We start from the raw sequence: 17,748 nt of genomic DNA, 5'->3' as shown, positions 1-17,748 counted from the left end.
TTAAAATAATATTTTTAAAAAATCAATAATGTTTCTTCCCAAGGTCAAAATTATCTTCTTTATTCATGGAAATGGGAATCTCTTTGAAAAAGTGCCTCATCTCCATTAATAACTTGGCTTTTCATGCGGTTGTGTTTGTAGTTTTTGTGCTGATATGTTTAGTCTACTTTGGTGACATACAGTTTTGTTTATATTTTATAATGGTTCCTGGCTAATGGCTTCTTCAGACTATTTTTAGAGCATTTTCGACATTCATATAGGGAAGAGAGAGCAAGATTAAGTTCATGGACATTTTGCATGGGAGTTTTTTGCAGGGTAATGTTCTTGTTGAGCAACATCCAGCCGACATAATGAATCCAGAATGCTAAAGCAAAGCTGGGAGGCTCAGAAGTTCCTCATGTGTGCTCCTGTGAGCCCCGCAACTGCAGCACATGCAGAGTGCAGATGGGGCCAGGGCCCTGTTCTTGAGGCATTGTACTCTGTTTGGTAACGAAGTCAAACCCATGACCTAATGAGAGAATGACAAAGGCCTGGTTGATAACTGTTTAGCTAGGACAGAAGAGTGACCCAGAGAAGCTGGGAGGTTTTCGTGAAGGGACAGAATGCAGAGTGGGCTAGAGTTGGGCAGGCTGGATAACAAAGATTGTTCCCACCCACCTAAATCCTCATTCTACCCTCCCAAACACACACACACACACACACACACACACACACACACACACACACACACACACAGAGCAACAGACAGACAAAGTGTTAAGGGGAAATGAGAATAATGTCTGGGCATGGTAGGAAATGTGTTGGGGAAAATTGGGAGGGGGGGTGGGCTTCAGTTCACCTGGGGCTGGGGTTCACCTGGGGCTGGGTGGAGAGAGAATGTCGACTTTTGATGAAACAGTGATGCCATGGGTGTGTGCTTGGAGGTGAGTCTCCAGCTGAACTGATGAAAGGAGGAGCACAGCAGAACCCACCAGCAGCCCCTCTCCATCCAGGTGTGGCCCAGACTAGCAGCCAAAAGTGGGACACAGGCAGAGATGTGGAGGACACAGTCCAGATCGAGGGCGGGATCGATGTTTCTGATGGTGCGAGGGCAGTGGAGTGCTCAGAGCACTGTGGGACTTGCTGCTCCCTCGCGCCGTGTAGAGGTGCCAAACGGTATAGCTGACTACAGGTCCCCATGTAGGAGCTCTTATGCAAGAGCTGGTTTCCTAATGGGCCACTGGAGGTGGAATAGGCCTCAGTAGCAAGAACCAAAAGTTTGCTTCTGCAGGAGGCTCATCGTTCTACCAGCAGTTCACGGCAGCTCATCGTCATGTTTAAGGGAGGACAAAGCCAAGTATATTTTCTTCTAGGAATAGATTAATCTTTTTTATTTTGGGGGTATACTGGGAATTGAGCCCATAGGTGATTAACCACTGAGCCACATTCCCCAACCCTTTTTTATATTTTATTTTGAGACAGGGGCTTGATAAATTGCTGAGGCTGGTCTCAAACTTGTGATCCTCCTGCCTCAGCCACTGGGATTATGGGTGTGTGCCACCATACCTGGCAGATTAATCTGTTTTTTTTAAAATACCTATTTCCCTTTAATGTTGGCCTGATAAAGTAGAAATGATGTTTTTGCTGAATGACATATCAAAGTTGCTTGTGTGGGAGGTTTAAAATACAGTAGATATTCTTTGAAGTAAAAAACTGTTGTACATACTTAGTAAAATGTAAACCTAGTTTATATAGCAAAGCTCCTAATTTTGCTGTGAGCCTGATGTGACACAAGAATACATGACAAAGAAATTGCACTTTGGTTGGAGCAGATTTTACTGACTATGTGAGAATACTCTGTAGGAAAACAGCTGAGGTTCTCTCTTTAATGTTTATTTGGGTCTCGTATGTGAGCCCAGGGCCATCCTGGGTCCCAGAGTCGCTGCTCCGTGTTTATTTTTATTTTTTTATTTTTTAAAAAGGTAGAAATGCTCTAGGAGTCCCGAGGGAGACTGTCCCAGGCACTGGTGCCTTCCCATCACACCTCAGTAGGCCCCTCTGTGCTTCTCAGTAGTGTGCACTGTCCTCCCAACGCATCCTCAGCAGGGGCCATCCCCCTTTTCCGGGCACTGAGCTCTTTCACAGCAGTGTAGGGGTCCTGCATAAAGAATCGGCCACATATTTGTGGGGCCAGTATAAAACAGAAACGTGGGCTGCCTTTAAAGATCATTATGTTCAAGGTGGCAGAATCAGAATATTAAACCGAGTCTGGGGCTCTGTGAACCCCTGTGTCGCTCACCCACGAAGCCAGCCCTGTGTGTGGGGATAGCTGCGCCATCCTTCCCCCTCTCCAGATCTCGGGAGGCGGTGGAGGGCATCTGTGTCTTGCCGTCCACTGCCCGGAAGGAGGGGCACCCAGCTGGCTGCTGCTCCTGCTCACACCTAAACAACACCCCCTCCCGTGGAGGAGGGCGCTCTCCTTGTTCCTCTGCACTTGGGTGGTTTGGTCAATAGGAGCCTTGTTCTTGGGTTTGGTTGACTTCTCTTAGCCTCTACGGTTAGATCGTGTTCCCTAAAATACAAGGGGAAATTCAAACGTTAGTGGGAGACGTGGACAGTGAATCCAGGTGTGCCGCTGGGACAGATCCTTGTGTGGAGAGCAGTGTTGGAGAAGTAGGGTGTTCGTTTTAGGGAATAGACACAGAATTGGAAAGCTTTCGGGGCCCTGAAGGTCCACCTGATGCTCACCACTCACCTGATGGTCCCTGTGTTCCATAAAATTGCCATAAACACTGAATTAACACATACTGTCCACTCCTAGGGGTGCACAGGGTTAGGTTCCTAATAGCCCCTGGATGCAATGTTTTCATCAACCAGTCAACACATAGCCTTATTTTATGGGCATTGCTATTTAAAGATACCTTATTTAGTATATATTGATGATTCAATAGCATTGAGTTCAGGCCACCAATTCTAATTAACAGGCTCCTCTAACACCTGCATCTTCTGCAAAAGCCATGCTGTAGCTTTCCTGTACTCAGGAACACTAGACGGCACCAGTACTTGGGGACCATTTTAAAGACACAGATCACTTACAAAAAGCAAAAATAAATAAATAAGAAAAAAGAAAAGAAACACGTAGCACTAAATAGTCTGTGAAAAGGACACTTGTTTACAGTAGGAGAGCTGAAACCAGGTGGAACAATGGTCTGTCCAGCCTTGGCAAGGTGCACATTGGGCGACTCAGACTTTTTTCCACCCAGCACATATCTGAGAATGACAAAAGAAGTGCCATGAGTATTAATTTTGGGATTCAGAACGAATTTTATCAAATACATAAATTGGCAAATACAGAACCTGTGAATAAAGGAAATTGAATATTCTTTGAGTTTCAGCTACTTTGTAAAACGAAGATCTGTAATATGAAATCAGCTATCAACATGACAAAATAAGTAGAATATATTCATATATGATAGGCCAAGGCAATGTCTTTTTTTTATGGGAGGTGGGGAGAGTGGGAAAATGGTTAAGAGGATGCAAAAAGTTAATTCTAGCCAGCTGTGGTGGTACACACCTGTAATTACAGCAAATTGGGAGGATTGCAAGTTTGAGGCCAGGCTCAGCAGTTTAGTGAGGTCCTAAGCAACTAAGTGAGACCCTGTCTCAAAAAGGGGGGGGGCTGGGGATGTGGCTCAGTGGTAAAGTGTCCCTAGGTTCAATTCCCAGTGCCCCGCCCCGCGCCCCCCCCCCCGCAAAAAATTAATTATATGTCAACATTTCCAAATGAAACCTAAAATGCATATACTTCTGATAACAGAATGTGAATAAGCTGTTGTGGGTTTGATAACTGGGCTAATAACAATTATTAAATGTTAGTTAATTACAATGTGTAAAAATGTCCAACTACTAGCAGGTTGCATTTGATTTCATGAGTCATCTCATATAAATAGGATTGAAATGAAGCGAGGAGATAAAAAGAACGCAGGTCAGATAGGAAAAGGCTGTAAGGGCTTTGCATGATTTTAAAGGAAACTGATGCAGCCCCAGATATCTACCGGTGTGTATCTTCCTGATTAAAGGAATTCCTCTGGAAAGCGGAATTCAGTGAATGTTTGTGATACAATGTTGACATTCAGAAAATGAGAATCAGACATCTTGAGAGAACTCTCTTCTGAATGTCACTTTTGTGTTCAAAATATTTTGAAACATTCTTAGGGTAAGGATTATTTTGTGAAATAAACAGATAGGCAATGCTTGTTGCTGACAAATAACTGAAAATGATAACTTAATTAAAAATTCCAGTCATTTGTAAGAAGTATTTTTTTGTGTGTGAATGTGCATATGTCAATGTTTGGGGGTTTCTAAAATTTTGTTCTGATTGGCCTGAGGAGGGTGCCTTATTACTTCTGAAACAGTTCTACAAGGTGATGGTATAGTGCCCGAGTATCACCTGTATTTGCTTTCTTACAGCAAAATTTTAAGGAGCCAGGGGTATAGCTCAGTGGTAGAGGGCTTGCTTAATATGCAGGGGGACCTTGGTTCTACTCCCAGTACCCATACTCTCAAACATTTAAAATATTAAAAATAAATTTGTCCCTTCTAAAAATCCGTCCTGTTTTCCACAGCCTGATTTGTAATTGGACCATGGTTTTGCTTTACAGTTGTTCTTCCCGGCAGTCCCCTGAATCCGATGTTCTTTCTCCTATTTCACTAAGGAGACTAAGTGAGCCACTGCCTTCTCTCCTTTTTGATACTGTTTTGCCTTTTAAAGGAGGGCATTTTAATTTTGCCTTTTAAATAACTGTTTGCTGACTTACCTAATATCCAAATGAGAAGGTTAACGGATTATGAATGTTAATTGATTTTGAAAAATACTGATCTCAATGCATTTTATAATGGTAAAGGCTGCTTAATATGATTTTCAATAATTTGTGGACAGAATTTTAGATCATTTTTCTAAATTATTTTCTGTTCTCCACAGCAGTGATATCAAAGAAACAAAACCAGATTTGAAAAATCATGTCTCTGTCTCTTCTGCGTGCGTAACGTGTGCACACGGGGTTTTAAGTTGTATTTGGGAAAGGCTTAATTCTTGAAGGTTCACGGTGTGCCTTAGCCCATTAGAAATTTGAAAAGTCCTGAAGTGTGAAGAAACTTGTTGGGACATTTCCCAAATTATTCAGCCATAAAACACTTTAATGCGAGAGGGCCCTATTAATATTCCCTTGGACAAGTGTTTCATAAAATGCTACCCTGAAGACAAGATAAGCACTTAACTTCTTTACTCAAATTTAGTAATAGCTGAGTTCCAGGCACTGAGTTAAATACCAGGCATTGTAATTGGTACCTAGGAATTCACAGTCCCCTTCTTCAGGGGGTGTAAAGGATGATAAGTACAATGTGAGAGGTGCAGTGGAGGAGTGGAAGACAGGCCCTGTGTTTGTCCATATCTCATTACCAGGAAGAGACACCTGAGGCAGCTAATTGTAGCAAGCAAAGGTTTATGTAGCTCACAGTTTAGAAGGCCAGGTTCAGCAGCATGGCATTGCGTCCCCGTCCCCCCCTGCACCACCTCTGGAGGATGGCAGTGGTGGGAGCAAGAGGCTCCATCTCAAAACAGCAAGCCAGAGAGAGGCGGGTTTTCTTTATGAAAAGTGCCACGGAGAACATAAGGATCGCTTCTCGGCCTTTTGGCTAAGATCAAGTGTGAGAACATAAGGGGCGCGTGAAGCCGCTGCTGTGTGGACGGGGAGAGAGCTGCGTAAGGAAGCAGCTGTGGGTGCTGCAGGGTCACAGGGCCTGGCATCTGTTGACCCAGGTGAGGTCACAGAACGTGTGGAAGGTCCAGCTGAGGGAGAGTTGGGACGTCCTAAATTGTGTGCCCTTAGGGGGGAGCACTGTTGAGGTCTGAGAGTGAGCTGGATGGAGAGGGAAGCAAGTCCAGAGGAACCTCTCAGAAGGAGCAAGGAGCAGTGGAGGGATTAAATAGCAGAGATTGGTGTGGAGGCGCAGTAAGGCGGGGAGGGTAGGACAGGAAGTTTGTGGGTCGGGTTATTTTTAAGGATCCGGATAATTTTTAAGGATTGATAATCGTCCAGGATGTGGCCATGGACTGCCCTGGCCAAGAGATTGTGATATTACTGACCACACTGGAGCCGAAGAATTCTCCTGACCATCAGCATGGTCTGTCATGTCACCCATAAAAATAGAAGTGCTTGGGATGGGGAGGCCCCGAGCCAAGTTCTGAAGCCCCCAGTGGAAGAGAGGAGGGTCAGAGCTGAGGAATACAACCTGTTGTAATTGGATGGTGTGAGACTTGGAATGGAGGTGCTTTTTGTTTAGATTTTTCAAAACGAGGTTGGAGACGGGGTTGGGAAAGTCCCTGAGCGTGTAACAGGTGCTTATTTCTGATCCTAAGTCTGAGGAAGTAGGTGCAGACGGAGCAGCAGCCACCAAGGCACCTGGAATGTGGTTTAATACATCACCCTGGGTGGGGTCTGAAGGGACTGTGGCTTTTCCATGTGTTAGCAACTGGTGGAGAGAAAGTTTGAAGTCTTCTGGCTCTGTGTCCAGAGCACTTTAGCTGCAGAGATGTAGTGGCTACAGGATAAAACATCATCAAGTGCTCCACCACTAAGCTACATCCCCAGTTGTCACTTCCCTTCTAAAAATGTGGATGAAGGGCCAGATGCAGTGGTACACGCCTGCAATCCCAGTGACTCAGGAGGCTGAGGCAGGATGGCAGGTTTGAGGCCAGTCTTGGCAACTTAGTGAGATCTTGTCTGAAAATAAAAATAAATAAATAAAAAATACAAAAGACTACAGATATAGTTCAGTGGTAGAGCACACCTGGGTTCAGTCCCCTATACCCCAATATTTAAATAAAATTAAATAATAAAAGTTTGAATGAAGTAAGGTTGATGCTAAGACACTTGGCACGGGGACTAACCTGTGATACTTGAACTGGTAACTGTAGTGGTTCTCATTGGCATCGTCAGAGGTTCTGGGAGCTATCCCTGCAAAAGCACCTGAAGTTGATAGTTTTGGTGGGAAAGGGGAAAGAGTATTTGGAATCTCTTGTCCTAGAAGGAATTGATTTACTCTTGACGTTCTTCGCTGTGAACTTGACATGCCTTAAGACCCAGTCCCCCAAGAACTCTGAAGCCCTGCCTGAAAGTAGAAGATGAATCATAACCGGGACCATAATAAATAGGCTGCCATCCTTTCTTCTTCCTCTTCCTCCTCCTCCTATTGAACCTAGGGCCTCAAGTATGCCAGGCACATGCTCTACCACTGAGCAACACTCCCAACCCTGGCTCATCTTTTAGAACATTACTGCAAAGTCACCTGTGAGGCTTTAACAAAAAGTGTAGGTTTAGAAACCCCATTTCCCACAAGGTTCTTATTTATAGGCCTGAAGTAGAGCTATAGACATAATTTTAAAAATACATAAAGACGAGGCTGCAGATGTGTCTCAGTAGTAGAGTACTTGCCTAGCCTGCCTGAGGCTCTGGGTTCTATCGCCAGCATCACAAAAAAGGAAAAACTAAGGAGAAACACACACACACACACACACACACACACACAAAAAAAAAAAAAAAAAAAAAAGTTACAAAGGACTGATAATACTAACTTCCCCAAACTGTCGGATTAAATAAGGTGACGTGTGAATTTTCCCAATTTGCAGTTCAGAAAAATGTATCAGTTAGTTCTTGTTGCAGAGAAGTGATCCTGAAATGTTACTGCATTCAGAAATAAACACTTATTTCTTATCCTTTGAGGTTGGCTGTGGCAGCCCTGCTTTTCTCCCTGGGTTGCAGGATGGCAGGGATAGGCGGGGGGTGGCTGGGACAGCAGTCCTTCAAGTGTGTCTTGTGCTCTGTGCACCAGCAGGCTACCTTGGGCTTCTCGTGGTGGTGGCTGAAGCCCAGGGAGCACATGCAAACACACATGACCTCTTGAAGTTTGGGCACAACACTCGCCTGTTGTTACTTCTGCCTCATTCTGTAGGTCAGAGTGGCCAAGCTCTTGCGTTGGGGGATGATGAGACATTCAAAGGACATGGATATGGAGGGATGAAGAATGAGGAACCCTAGTGTGATCTATCACAAAAGCCTGAAACATAAGCTTTTACTGGTGAAAGCTAAACGACTGGAAAGGCAAATGTTGATGAGGCTCCTTGTTGACGTCGTCGGGCTCAATGGTACAATTGAGCAGGAACTGCTCACGATAAAGGATTAATGATACATGTTAGTTACCTCAGGAGTTAAACAGTCTAGGGGCGGGAGCAAGTTGCAAACCTATCTTGATTTATAACTTTTTCTTCTCTGTAAGAAAATTTACTTAGAGTTTCAAATGAGCTTTGGAACTTTCATACAATATGACCATCTGTATTTTCCATATTGCTTCAAATCCCACTTTATAACAATATATTAGGCAATGAAGTTATTGAATCCCCAGACCACATCCGTTTCAGCTACCATATAGTTATCAGGGTGCATATCCAGGGAACCTGTGGCAAGCATTAGCACACTGGGTTTTAAGATGCAGAAATCGGGTTGTGTACTCATGCTTGCTTTAGGGGTATGTGCATGAATTTTTATCTCTGCCTGTTCTTCATTTGTAGTAATGTCTGCCCTTCTTTGGCAATTTGTTAAGATCAGATATAAAAATAAAGTATGTGAAAGTAACTTCAAGGTTACTTTCATAAAAAAGTATCATAAACTAGTAATAAATAGGAGTTGTTTTTCCAAGAACAGAGAGTAAGCTCTCTGGCAAAGCTAAACTGCCTGGGTGTGATTCCTGGCTTTGCCCCCCTCTAGCCGTGGGATCCTGGGCAAGGTGGGTAATATCACCTCAGTTCTTCCACGTTTAAAAAGAGAATAAGAATTCTATTCATCTATAAGATGGTTTGATGGTGAGGATTAAGTGAGGTGTATCCTGTGCAAACCTCTGAACTCAGTGTCTGGCCCATTTGAAGTGTTCAGTAAAAGTTAAAACTTTTTTTGCAACAATAAATGAAACAAATAAACTTGGCATTTCGCTCATTAGTGCTCAATGATAGTTAAAGCAAGTCTAAGATGTGAATTCGTGAATTTTGGTATTTTAGTGGAAAAGGTTGAAGAGTTGTATCTGCCTTTGGATTTTTCAGATCTCGTATTGGAATGGGAGAATTATTTTACAAAAGGGATCGGTCAATCAGGTTATTTATCATGGTCCTCCACACGTATGGTAATGGTACACCTGGCAACGAACTTAAAGTGTGGTCTCCAACTTCGAGAAGCTAGCAAGCAGGTAGAAAAAAAGCAAAATGATCAAACACAAGGTCTGAGTGATAGAGGCGAGGTGTGTGAAAGGAGTGTTCATCCTGAGTGCTTGATGAGTGCCTGTGAAAGATGCCACCACCTCCATAGCGTGGAATCTGATGACGGCTCTGGGGTTAGCCGCAGCATTGTGGTTAGGTACTGACTGACGCAGGGATGCAGGGTTATGTTCAGTTTTTGCAAGATGTGTTTGCAATTGAAATGAGAATCCACAGGGGGAGAAGCAAGGTTTCCTAGTTGATGTTCCAGTGCTTCCAAAGACTCTGAGAGGGCTGCTTCTTTCAGGGGGAGTAAATAAGTCAGCCAACCTCAGCACATGCTGCTGTTCTCCCTCCAGAACCAGTGTGTCCGCAATTGCTAGTCTATTGGCTTTGGCTGTCACTAGGGGAGGCAAACTGTACCCTGTCACTGCAGGGGACAAGGGCTCTTTAGGGCCAAGCCATTTTGAGTACAGTACGTGGTCATTATTGTCTTTATAATCCTTCTTTTTAAATGCATAACTTTTCAAAGTTATATGAAACTCATTTTGTTTGCCTGTTTTCCAAGCATGTGGCTTGATTTTACATTTTGGCAAATGTTATAGGCAAATTTTATGCTTCTAGAATGTTACTACTTAGTTACTTCATATAATCTATAAAGAATAATCTATAAAGATGGATGTTGGTCTGTGTCTTGATACAACATAAAAATAAAGCTTCAACAAACCATCTTATGATCGAATGAAGTACTCTGGAAATGGGCATGAAATGTAGAATATGATTTTCCCTTCATCCGAACCATAAACATTACTACATTTTATGAAAGAAGAATCTGTTAAGTATGAAACTAAGCAGAAAGGCAATGATATGTTAGTGTGTACTCATATTCTCTATTTGTTATATTGCAAATACCTCGTTTCTTAAAACGTAAGTTCCTACAGAAGGTACTTGTTATCTTTTAACCTTGCTTTCACTGACTGAGTGAGGCTGACGAGGAAATAAATATGTACTCCCCCAACCAGAACCAAGACTCCTCCTGTGACCTCACGTGTCTCAAGGACTCAGAGGCGTTGAGAAAGCACAGGAAAGTGGTCAGTCAGCATGCTTGAGGTCCCCCATGGTGACTCTGTGTGAGGCAGGAGCAAGTGCTGGACTCTTACAGACGTGCTGTGTGGGAAAAATGAACGTCTTCATAAAAGGCTTTGCAGTGTGCAGTATGCACTACCGTATGCTCAAGGGTTGAAGATAAACCAAAACACTAAAGAGAAATTTAATATACTTATTCCTATTAGTTTGCTGTTTACAGGAACCCATGAAGGTGATCCTTCTTTATTTTTGAAAAAAATACTTTATTAGACTTGTTTGGTGTATCCTTTTAGATATTAGACAAGGAATATTATACAGGGGTTAAAATCATTTGTTGAGGATGAGACTGAAATGATTGGTACTGGTACACAGAATGCATGCTGGATGATAACTAAAGCAATATCATGTTTGCATACCTGATAGCTTTCACAGGTTTTGCACAGTGTATCAGGAACTTGAGGAACCTACTTGTTGTAGGTAAAGTGTTTACCTACAAAACTGTCTCCCCAGTCAAGGAAAAGAATCATGCTGCTTCATCCTAACTCATTCTCCTTCTTCTCACAGATTCAACTAGTCAGCTATTTCATTTATGGTTTTGAAACCAAACTGCCAACTGTGTGTGGCTTTGGATATCTGGTTTTAGGGCAACAGAAGTTGGTGTGGGATTTCCTTAGCTGAGGAGTCTTAATTATGTAATATTAAGAATTCCTTTTTTTTTCCCTCCCCTTTCTTCCTGCCCTTCCTCTCCTAACCATCCCTCCCTCCCTCCCTTCCTTCCTTCCTTTTCGTTGTGGTGCTTGAGATGGAACCCAGGACCTTGCACACCTAGGCTCTACCACTGAACTACTCCCCCAGCCCAATATTTATTAATTCTTAACGGTAGGCGATATTTCAGTGCGTTCTCTGAAATCTAATCTTAGGAAAGTTTTAGGGTGGTTTGTGCTGGTTTTCCCTCCCCAGTTGTATTTGAGAAGCTCTGTGAGTTAAGGTGAAATATTTAGAGCTTGGCACTTGAGTATTTCCCCGAGTGCTCGGTGGATGTCTGCGAGCCGTGATTGTGATGACGGGGGTCAGTTTTCTTTCTCAGGTGTCCCTGTTGGTGTTTCATTTTGCAGATCTAAATCGGGGGGTTAGAAGGGAGTGCTGAAACGGAGAGGAAGCCCCGAAGTCTTGGCGTCTTCTGAGATGGAAACCTTGATCCAAGGGCTTTGGTAGTTTCTGAGCACTGGGCTGCTAACTGTTGTATCGGCATCTTTATAGGAGTAGCATTCTGGGAATTTCATCATCGCTTCTACGGAGTTCTTACCCAAAGTATCTAAACACGGGTCACGGCACAGGTGAGTTTAAAGAGACTAGGGAATGGAGAGCGGTGAACTTGAGCGGCACGCCATTTCTTTGCAGAAAAAAAAAAAATGGGAAGGAAAGTGTGAATCCAGAGAAAATGGAAACCACTTTACCATTGGGAGATGGTGTGTGTGTGTGTGTGTGTGTGTGTGTGTGTGTGTATGGTTTGTTAGATTCGATTTTAAAGATGAGGAACTTTCCTCAAGAGTGCAGCATGATTTCATGCCCCGGAGCCTGGTAGTTGTGGTGAACCCTACGGCTGCAGTTATTACGCACAGAATTGGCTCAGACCCTGGTTTGAGGTTTAATGCTTGACATAGTAAGTGCCTCAGTCCTCTTTCAGGAAGAATTTGTGTGCCCATGAAATCATACTACGTTAAGTTAAAGTGTTTTTAGTGTATTTCTTCTAGACGGAGAACCATGAAATGTCTGATTTTTTTTTTTTTCTGTTAGTAATCAAAGACATTTAGGAACCTGTCGTGGTGAGTGAGATAATTATTTAGTGCAGTTTCCATTTAATTTCTTGCACTGCCAAATATTCTTTCATGACTCTCTTTCATCACTCCCATCTGACTCCCTCTTCAGATCTGCAGTCGGTACTTGGGAGCACATCTGTCATCATCATGTAGATAATTAACACAGTGTCTTAGGAGGTGTCAGCTGGATTGCCGAGCAGGGATAATGATGGGGCAATTTGACATGTCATGATTGACCCCGGCTCTTCCTTCTCTGAGGCATCATGGTACATAATGGTTTCTAAACCACGGTTCCCTTTGGTTGAACAGAATGTGAGGCTGAAGACAAAGACACAGAGCGTGTACCTGGATAGTTCTAAGTTCTTTTGTTTCCTTTGCCATTCAGCGTACTTAGTTTCTACAGCATTCATTTTCCCCACTCGTGTTCCAGATTAGAAACTGTTTCCTCTGGTATTTGTTGACCTCAGAACTGACTTCAAACATTTTATTTATGGAATCTGTTCTGAAATTAACAAAGGACCAAGCTCCAGAGGAAATACGATACTAAATCAAGTATCCGAGCATCCTTGGATTCCAAGACTGTGTTTACCAGACTCAAAAGCGCCTCAGATGTGGTTTGTACCTTTCGTGAGCTTATGTGTGAACTGGCAAAATAGAGAAGCAGCCTCAATGAGAAATGAAACCTTGGCTTCCGCATGTTGTTCTTAAGAGCCTCGGAAGGAAATGTCACAGCCGGCGAGATGAGAGGATGCGGGAAGGCTGGCTTGGGGTCACCCTGGGTGACCTTTGCATCCCTAAGTTCCCACATAGGGAACTTAGGTGGTCACCTGTTTCTAAGGGTTGGGATTGGGGTGGGTTATTAAATCTAAGCCTGCTTCCTACCTAAAGAGATGACAGTAGGAAGTCCCCCTGAGAGTGCTGAGTAAATGTCAGCTGCTATGACGCTGTTCTCCTTTAAAGCCCAGCATTGGCCATGATACTTTTGGTTGTTGTCATCCACGTTTGCTGCTGGAGATACACTGGTGTTGTAGGAGATCACTTTCTCATTGCTCAGGGAGTGGGGTGACGGGCACTTTTAGACCGCCTACCATGAGGTGGAGAGCCTGGCTGAAAGGTGTTCTCTCACTTGGTTCTTGGGGACAGATTGAAGGAGCTGGGTAGCCTTCGCCCAGTTTGAGTGATAGCAAAGGAACTTGACCTCTTTGCACATCAGTTTCCCAGAGGCCACTCAACTACCGGGTCCTTTAGAGCTGGAATGCCAACTCTTGATCTTTTTGACCCCAAAGCCCATGTGTTTTCTGAAATACCCCAGTTATGAATTTACAAAAAAATGCACAGCATCAAAGTTTCTGATGCTTCAGACCCTGAAGTGCTTGTACAACTTCACAAGCAAAATTAATTTAAATAATATTTGTAGGGTTAGAAGTGTAGCTCAGGGGTGCAGCATGTGCTTAGCATGCATGAGACCCTGGGTTTAATTCCTAGCAAGGCAAAAAAAAAAAAAAAAACACACACATCCACTTTTTTTCTTTAAGTTAGTTGTCTTAACCATTTTGTTATAGTGATGGCAAGCTAACTAATGAAGGCATATTCAGTGGCATGTCCTGTTTGGGGAGAACATTGCCAATGTATTGCCCTCAGTTCTAGCCCATCATATTATTTTTGCTTGGTGGAGAGTTGTAATAAGCACGTTATTCTGGACAATATCTGTTGATAGTTTGTCAGATGATAGATGGATGTTGAAATAATGGTTCCCTTGGAAGGTGTGTTCTGATAGCATTAAAATTCTGTTTGTGATAAGAATTGCAGTAGAGATCCTATTATTTTAATATCATTGATTTTTGTAGTTTATTGGTAGATCAAAAGTTTTGCCTGCAGGGATTATAAAAAAATGACATGTAGGGCTGGGGTTGTGGCTCAGTGGTAGAGAGCTTGCCTTGTATGCATGAGGCACCGATTTCAATCCCCAGCACCACATAAAAAAAAAATAAACAAATAAAATAAAGGCATTATGTTCATCTGCAACTAAAAATATTTTTTTAAAAAATGACATTTACCTTTTATAGTAAATTTGGACTTGGTGCCCTCTGACACATTATGTATTTGATATACATCCAAATCCTTTTCAGTGTGAACAATTGAAGAAAACTTTTACCCTACCTCTCTGTGTGAACCATATGTACAATGCAGAGTTCATAATTCCTAATTTCATTTCTTTAAAATGAAGGAAGACCTGAGGTGACTTTACCAGTCTGAAGACAGAATCCACTTAAATTCTTACCAGGTCCCTTCCCCCAAGTTTGAGATGTCTTGACAGTACGTAATGCAGTAGCAAATTATTTGAGCAATTTATTTTTGTGGTACTTTCCCCAATAATTTAAGTTCCCATTGAAAGACTGGTCTTCATACTTATATTCCTTCTGTTTCTGTAATAGTTAAGTTATAGAACTTTAGCAATCATGACCAAACAGAGCTTTCTTTCTTTCTTTCTTTTGGTGGTGCTGGGGATTGAACCCAGGGCCTTGTGCATGCAAGGCAAGCACTCTACCAACTGAGCTAAATCCCCAGCCCTCACACAGAGCTATCTGTGTTGAACTCGGCTGGTGGAACCTGGTGTCTGGGCACCCGTCAGAGGTGGTCTGAGTCCTGGTGGTCAGTGTGTCCTTCAGCCAGCATGTTTGACAGAGGGAGTGGGCAGCACCATGGAGAGGGAATCTACAAGGGTTCGTCCTCCTGTCCATCTTGGCAGGTGGCTCTCGCAGTCTGGCACTAAGCGAGGTGTTTTGGTTTGCGGAGCTCTTTGGCATCATGTTTTGTGAAGATTTACTGCAGGTCATTTGGCAAACAGACATAGAAGCTTCTGTCCTCCTGGGGTGAGAAGCAGGAACAGGTTTTCCTTTGTCACTGTGACCATCTCTCACTCTGGGTTTTGGAATTGTGTTGAATACATAGTCTGCACGGATCCTGAACCTCCACGGGGGACATCCTGGGGTTGCCTGGGGAGGGAAGGGAGGGGACCAGTGACTTTGAAAAGTGCTGCTGAATTGTGTGACCAGCCCCTGGAAAATCAGAAGGACCTAAATGTTAGACTGAATAAAACTTCACATTTTTAATTTGCTTATGTTTTTAAATGGCCCTTTTTTCTTGTTTTGTTCAGAGAGTATTTTGACAAAGAACACTTTGATGAAGACCATAATTGGAGAGTGCATGAGTGTACGTCCATTATGTTCCTCTCTCAAAAATGGAGGGCCCCTCCCCATCCTGGAATTCTCAGTGTTTAATGGGAGATTTAGAGAAATTTGTTTGAGATTAAAAACCACTTTTTTTTTTTTAAAGAAAGAGTGAGAGAGGAGAGAGAGAGAGAGAGAGAGAGAGAGAGAGAGAGAAAGAGAGAATTTTTTTTAATATTTATTTTTTACTTCTCGGCGGACACAACATCTTTGTTGGTATGTGGTGCTGAGGATCGAACCCGGGCCGCACGCATGCCAGGCGAGTGTGCTACCGCTTGAGCCACATCCCCAGCCCTCACTTTTTTTTTTTAAAATAAAACAATTTTTATACTGGAAGCCCTGCATACTCTCACCATTTCAGCAAAATCAATATAATACTACTTCTCCCTCCCTCCTACCTCACTGAAGAGGATATGCTGCTCTTTGACAAGAGGAGCACTGGAGAAATCGGAGGCAGAAGCTTAACGTGGGTGATACAGCATTCAATCCCACTGAGCCTCAGTTTCCCCTGTGAATGATGGCCCTTTTCACCCATAAGGTGGGAATAGTAATACCTCATTGGGCTATTGTCCGGATTGAGATGCAACATACAAAAGCATTTAGCTCTGTTTGTCACAGAGTGAGTTCTTGGTAAATGAAGCATTTATCATTTTAAAAATACAGAGGTGAATGTTCTGGGCCACTGCCCTTGAGCCTGACACTTGTATTTATGTAGGGCTTGCTGGATGCCCTCTTCTGAGTAATAGCACTTCTGGACACATGGATCAAGCTCGTTTCCTCCCCTCTCCTGCTTAAGATGCCCCAAAATAAAGTGAAATTATAGCTAACAGACTAACAGCCAATTGCCTGCATCTTGACCTTTGTTATCTGGTGAAATGCTGGCCATTAATGAGCTGCGAGTTTCTCTCCGGGTCCCCTGGAGCCCTGTGTGGAAACTTTTCCCAGCTGAAGTAAAGGAGGCCTGAGCATGGATGGTTGGCAGGCCTCTTTCTCCTTCCTCCCTCCCATTCCCAGCAGAGAGATGCTGGCTGCACAGTCTTCCTAGAGCTCCAGGGAAGGACTTTGGGGATTTGCAAATTCCTTCTTACTACCCTTCTTGCCCCCAGCTCTCCCAGCTGCATTCTGGCTGTCAGACCTCCTGGGTGGTTTTTTAATTTTGTTTTTGTTGTCTTTTTGCAATAGCAACCTATAGCAAAAACTGTTCTGAAGGGAGTCATTTGCTTATCTTTCCCATGTCACACCTCAACTATGGGAAGGACAGAAAACATTGTGTGTAGCATTTATACAGCCTTCGTATCTGGAAAAGGGAATCTCGCATAAAGACCTTGCAGAAGACCCAATGATGTAAGGGCCTGGGGTTGTGTCCTGGGAACCTTACTTGGGCCTGTGGCATGGCTGAGAGCTTCACACTGGGGTGGCCACGTAGAACCTCTGTGTGGTCTAGAGAGGAGACCTGAAGCTCCCCACCTGCGGCTGCTGCCTTCCTGATATCCCCAGCCTGATGATGGTTATGGTTTGCACATAAGGGCCAGTGAATGAATTCCTTTGGAAGCCTAGGAAGATGGACAATATCTATCTCCAAATATGACCTGAAAAGCTTCTGTGGATTTTTCTCGGTAATCATTAACAACATTTTTTTTTCCCTGTGGTTCTTGTTAAAATGTACAGGTTATGAACTGGGATGCTATGCATGATATTAACACAGCTTATTCAGTTCTCCCATTTTGCAACAATTTGAATCATATAGCAAATTGTTCACTGAAGTGTAGAAATCACTAGGGGGAAAAACCAATATACGTTGATTCTTCTTCTAAGAAGAAGAGAAAACAGAATAGAGAGCCTGGCAACAAGAAAAAATTGGATCCTGTGAACCTTCAGGATGCCATCCTTTATTAAATAATAAAGTGGAGAGAGAGAAGCATAATTTGAAAATACTCGTGATAGAAGATGATTTAAAAAAAAAAAAACTCCATAATCAGTTTTAGAAATGAAAGCTCAATACCTGATCTCAAACTGTGAATTCCCCATGTACTTCCTGGTGACTTAGCTGACTGGTGACTTAGACTTAAATTTTCGAACTGACTATTTATGGTTAAGGCATGATCCAAAATTGGCATCATTACTGGTCAAAGAATAATAATTTAAAAGCTCACTTCTTTTATTTGGAAAGGCTCCTGCCTTGCTCGTGTTTGAATATTTAAATGGTGTTTTAAACAGAACAGGCAGGCTTACAGAGCAAATTCAAGGCCAGTGTTATCTGTCAGCGAGAGGAGCCCAGTAATGAGCTGGGTAAACCTTTAGGATGTTCAGTAAACTCCCTGAGCACAAAGGC

The 17,748-nt window shown here is 43.1% G+C and overlaps 1 protein-coding gene and 1 non-coding gene across 9 annotated transcripts in view; one reads left to right on the top strand and one right to left on the bottom strand.

Annotated features, from left to right (window-relative positions):
- Window positions 1-17,748, top strand: part of Dclk2 (doublecortin like kinase 2) — a 150,228-nt gene that overhangs the window by 39,409 nt on the left and 93,071 nt on the right. The gene's annotated exons all lie outside the window — the stretch shown is intronic.
- Window positions 14,680-14,752, bottom strand: Trnaa-ugc (transfer RNA alanine (anticodon UGC)). Its single transcript has one exon. It is a non-coding gene; the product is annotated as a tRNA-Ala (tRNA).

The sequence above is a fragment of the Ictidomys tridecemlineatus genome, chromosome 9, assembly GCF_052094955.1.
Source record: "Ictidomys tridecemlineatus isolate mIctTri1 chromosome 9, mIctTri1.hap1, whole genome shotgun sequence".
NCBI classification, from domain to species: domain Eukaryota; kingdom Metazoa; phylum Chordata; class Mammalia; order Rodentia; family Sciuridae; genus Ictidomys; species Ictidomys tridecemlineatus.
This window is presented reverse-complemented; position numbering and strand designations above follow the sequence as displayed.